The sequence below is a fragment of the Limulus polyphemus genome, unplaced genomic scaffold (assembly GCF_000517525.1).
Source record: "Limulus polyphemus unplaced genomic scaffold, Limulus_polyphemus-2.1.2 Scaffold53, whole genome shotgun sequence".
NCBI classification, from domain to species: Eukaryota; Metazoa; Arthropoda; class Merostomata; order Xiphosura; family Limulidae; genus Limulus; species Limulus polyphemus.
The window spans coordinates 1,322,832-1,328,963 of NW_013665663.1; positions in this window are offsets into that span (position 1 = coordinate 1,322,832).

Sequence of the window (6,132 nt, forward strand, 5' to 3'; positions counted from 1 at the left end):
TGATTTTTTGTTAAACTATTAAATTTTGTATCTGTATTTATGTAATAAATATGTATGTTAATTTTAGTAAAGTTTGGTTCTTGTCTTTCTGTTATAGTATTTCGTGTATCTTACGATTCTGGATCATTAAGATATGGCGGATACATATTGAAGATTAATTTATTAACTTTAAGGTCGTCCCGGACGATCTACTAAAAAAAAAAAAAAGGCGGGAAGAGTTCTGATAAGCATAATATCAGAGCTTACCGCCTCTAACTTAAATTCTAATCAATTGTGCACATTTTTGTAGTTTAAATTCTTTTGTGTGTGAACTATTGACTGCTTCTAACTCGCACTTTGAGTTTGTCGTCCCTGGCTAGTTCCTGCTCCTCTTCAGACTTACTTTTTATTCACAGAGCTTGATGAGCTAAGATGTTTTGGAAGTGTACCCTCTACGTAATCGGCTCAGTTTTGCTTCACGGATACGAAAACCTCTTTAACTCCTTACTTACGTTTAATGGCAAGGTGATGCTAAGTGCACTGTAATTTTTGCAACTCTGTATTGTCAAATGATAAATTAATTTGTACTACTTGTTATAAGCTACTCTTGTGATTACAAAACCTTGTTTCGCATTTATATTGAATCTTCTTGTTTTAGTAAGGTTCACACACCTCTGGTGGCTCAGTGGCAAGTCTGAGGGATTATAACAGCTAACTCATTTTAAGTATATGTACAATAAATATTAATTTTTCCAAGTAACCGAAATTTTGAAGTCTTTCTTTGTGTTTTTTTAATTATTTTTTCATATACATTTTACAAGCCACGAGTAAAGGATTACAACCTTTTTTTTCATTGATTTACTCCCTATCTACCGACCAGATCACTAAATGTATTAAAATAAATACGCGACAGAATCACTTTACTTTAACAGTTTAACAACATTAAGAGACGCCATCTAAATACGCATATGATATATTCAGTTTTCCAGACTTTTCCTTCCCTCAAAGCTAACCACTTTGAATATTTGGATCAAGATGGCACGTCCAAGCAAGAATTTTAATTCAAACTATCAAATAGCTAATTTTCGAATGATTGCGATCTGTAAGTTTCAGCTAAGACTATTTAAAAAACCTGTTGATTCTTGTTCGCCGCATTATTTTTCCGAGATGTATTAAACGGATTTCATTTAATTTGAAAAAACAACCATGAAACGTTATGTTTAACTGAAAACCACACCGAACACTTAAGAGTGATGAGTTGAACAAATTTCATAATGTTCGTGAACCCTCAGGCATATATATATATATTAGTTGTAGTCATTTTTCTAGAAGTAATACTATACCTACCTAGTTTTGACAGTGGTCACTAATTTGCTCTGGATAATTCTAAGAGTATAACATAGTCTGAATAAAACTCTATGCAGAATCATCTATAGTATAACATGTTTTTCTTCCTTTTGGCCTCCAATTTCATGTTCATTCACTTCCTGCCAGATGAATGGAACAGAAGAATGTCACGCACTAATTTGGTTCGTTCACTTTAATGTAATTTACATTAAACGCATTTATGACAAGCAACTTAATGTAATCGTGGTTAATATTATAGTTGCGAAAAAATAACAGCACATGCGTACTTAGAGAAAAAAATTACGAGGTTTCATCAATAACTGGTCTCCAGAATTTTCTTATTGTGTAATATCGTGTTCTGGTGCGGAAGTACAACGGGGGTGGTTGAAGCATTTTGTAATTATTCTATAGGCAAGGTGTGTTCGACGGTTCCGTGACTAGACCTATCTCGCTTAAAAGAAATAGTTCTTTTTTTTTCACTGAAGGTGGCAATTATCATGGCCATTTGTCAGTCTAGAACACATACAACTTCCAAAAAAGGTGTTGGTCAGACCACATGTACTGCCCTCTAGTTAAATGAAGTTGTTCAAGGTGTAATTTAAATTTCTAGAAGTTGCGTAATTTGCTAAAAGATTGTTAAAAGCTCTGGTGCCTTACCTAACCTTGACGTAGTCACTCCCTTATAATATTGCATGTAAATGTTACACTTAAATGGAGAATGATTTAAAGTAAACGTTGCTAGGGTCATTTACTTTGTAATTTACATTTACCATTTCTGAATATTTTGGTATCGTTTTCTACACTAGATGAAAAATTGCTTTTTCATGGGTGGGTAGCAATAACATTGCTAAGCGAAATAGCTCCCCCTTCTAAAACACCTATGATTAATAACAACCGATATATCATAATTAAACGTATCCTTGGGTAGTCTGTACTAGAACCGCAAGTTCGTGATTAAGAGAAATCTTTTTATCTTCGGAAACTTGTTAATGTACTTGTTAAACTTTAACAGGAGTATTTACATAAAAACTGCATTGAAAAGGACTTAATTTTAAACAATTTATTTTGTCTATGTTTCTTTTTCCCCTCTAATTGCTCTCCAGTGACACAGTGGTAAGTCTGAAGGTTTATAATGCTAAAATCCAAGTTTCGAAACCAGTGATGAACATAGCAAAGACAGCCCAATGTGTATCTTTGTGTTGAAAAACAAAAATAATATCTAGAAAATGTTTAAAATTTCCAAAAGTGTCTTTTTAAATATCTTGCAAAAATTTTAAAAAAATGAATGGTCATTTTTTTTTCAGTTCATTCATCTTTATCAAAATAGCTCGATACGATATGATAAAGCATCAGAACACAAAGATTATATTTCCAACGACAATGCAATCACAGAGAAAATGCAAAAAAAAAGAAAAATACAGCATCATCTGTATTTCAAATGTATCTTCAAAACAAAAATATGTATATGAATTTGTTTTTGTACATGTAGTATGATTAGGTAATTGTGTTGAAATTTACTGAAAAAAATGTTTTCATTCCCTTTGAACTATTTCTTCTGTAAATAACTAATATCATTAAAAAATACTTTATGGCTTAAGAAAAGTAAAAAAAAAATCACGAACCTGCGTTTATTTACTGTCACACTCAAATAATATTTATACAAAAATAGTTGACAAATCAGTAAAACATAATAAATAGCTTTTAACTTCTCGTTAATTTCGATCACAAAATGGTATCACGACTTACGAATATCAGAACTAATACTTGATTATTTCTCAAATACCACAAATTTCATTAAGATTGATATTTAATATAAGAAATAAGTCTGTTGGGTTTTTGCTCACGTCTTTTTTGTTATTATTACTTAATAAGATATCTGAATACTACATATAAATTATTTTTCGAGAGATTTATTTTTTGCCAAATAGTTTAATGAATTAAAAAAAACAGTATTGCAATATATATATATAATACATGAAAGAAGACACAAAAAGCTAAGAATTTAAATTAATTTTTATTTCTTACTGATACTTTCATAAATAAAACCATAAACCAAAACTAAACAAAACTGTATCCTTCACCAAGAATTCAACTTTGGCGCCATTTTTCTTTTAACGTCCTCTACATCAAGTATGAGCAATTATCTTTTGCATTAAATTTATGGATGAAAAGAATGATAATCTACGAACCACATTCTTTCATTTTCATTGCTACAAGACCAAACAATTATATACCATTGCAGTGTTTCTTAACCACTAAACCGCAGACCAGCACGATCTGTGGAATTTCAAAAAAACAAACTGACAAAATATTCATATGTAAATTTAATGTTGTTGTTTATGTTTTGTTTTTTTACATTTTTGTGGCCCGCGACAGTTTATGGTTGCTGTTGCCTATTCTTTTGCTTAATGCAAAACTACACAGTTTGCTACCTGCACTCTGACCACCACAGGGAATCGAACTCCACATTGAATAATTAAAAGAAGTGCTCTGTCACGTAAAACTTAAAACTTCTTTAATGTCGGATTTACAGAGTATTATAGCTATGGTAGAACGTTTCATCAAGTTAACTGGCATCATCAGATAAAAATCTACTCCTTATAGTTGTTGTACTGATGATGAGGCCAGGTTAACCTGGTGAAACTTTGTAGCTATAGGTATAATACTTTGCAAATCCGACAATAAACAAGTTTTAAACGAGCTCCACATTAGGTAGCTTTGCACTAAAACATAAACAAAACAATATATATTAACGTTGGAACAGTACGAAATAAAAAAGGTGATATAGTTTGTTTGTTTTCATAAATATCTTCTAACGATTTTCAATAATATTTGATGGATAATTGCGTTTGAGAACAATTACGCTTGTGTGTTTATTTAAATTACATTATCTTCCTCGTTTCTTGAAACTAAGGAATACAATCTTTGAGCTGCAATATTTATTTTAGTATGTCTGGGTGATTACTGTAAACATCCAGAAAACGACGTGAATTTGTTAGTTTGTAAAAATATCCGTTTCTGCTTTTTCCTATTAACAATATTCGTAATTAGTATATCAAATATATATATATATATATATTTGGATTATGTTCCTTAACAAACTGAATAAATTTCACAATTTCATTCAAAGTATTGAAGGTATCAACTTTATATTTATCATTCTAAGCAGTAATAAAATAATCACCTAAGCCTTTTTTTCCATTTCAATTTTAAATATTTTACATAATTATGTTCCTAAATACTAACTAACTAAAATTATCTGCATCTCAAAATATTGAAGTTTTTGTAAGTTTTCGATAAACTATTTTAAATTTTTAATATTACAACCGACTTTCATAATAAAAGGGTTTAATAAGATATCTAACATTTCACTTGATCGTTCAATGGTTTTTAACTTCCTCTTACAATAAGTCTGGCTCTGTATAGCCAGGTGGTTAGGGCGCTCGACTCGCGATCTGAGGGTCGCGGATTCGAATCCCCTTCTCACCAAATAATCTCGTCCTTCCAGCCATGGAGGCGTTATAATGTGACGGTCAATCCCACTCTTTGTTAGTAAAAGAGTAGCCCAAGAGTTGGCGATGGGTAATGATGACTAGCAGCCTTCCCTCTAGTCTTTCACTGTTAAATTAGGGGCGGCAAGCGCAGATAGCCCTCGTGTAGCTTTGCGCGAAATTCGAAAAACAAAACAATAAATCAGTAAGTCTACTTTGAACTTTCGGAATATTTTTTCACACAGATATTCATCTATATATTTTTTAACACACATTTGAAAGAGGGTTATTTTATATGTAATGGAATTAGTAAATAAAGGATCAACTAATTATTCCATTATATGCCAACCAGTATTTTAATAAATCTATTAATGATAGGTTTTATTACTCTTTGGTATTGTAAAAATCAAAATTAAAGTGATATGAAAGTTATTTTATCAAGAAAAAATTAATGTAACACTTAATCACAGGTTCTTAGAATATGGAGGACAGTAAAAAAACAAAAGGGAAGAAAAAATACCAAAATTAGTTTATACGGATTTATTTTTCATGTATGTTGTTTAGGCTTTTATATTTTATAGTTTTTCTCTGAAGAACAACTAAAGGTGCAGAACTGGTAAGAAATAAAAAAGTTTTAGGTGTATGTGTTTTATTTTATCCTCCGAGAAAGTGAACCTTAGTTTGTTTTATATTTATGTCATTGAAAAGGTAGAGATAAGGTTATTTCTAATACGACAGGTTAGGAAAACATTTTGTTTCCTTTCTGGGTAAAAGTACACACAAACTCTTTGAGTCACCAAAGAATGGGCGAGAAACACCAATTTTATTTCATACAAGAGAGCTGAATAAATATATGAATACAAAAGTATATACATTTACACCAGAACATTTGTACAACCTAGTCAATTTTCAATACCTCAGACAACAATCTAATTTAATTGTAATAACTCACAGGCTATCTTACAAAGAATACTTCGTTGTAACTTGTCCACGCAATACGTGGACACAATAGTTACGATAGGTCATTGTATAATTTAAGTCTAATATTTTAGTGTTTGAAGTTATTTTATTGAGTCTAGGCATTCTAATTTTCATGAGTTCATATGCAACAATCTTTGAAAAATCGAGGATTTATTGGTTATTTGTGTTCTATTTAAAGTCGTTTGATTTTCATCTGTATAATCATATTTAGAGAAACACTATTGTGTCTTAGATAAATGCACGTGTATGTGTGTGTGTGGGTAGGGGTGTATAAAGTAAAGGAACGCGGACTACGTTTCTTATACAAAATCAACTAGTAAGTAGGTTCGAGAAT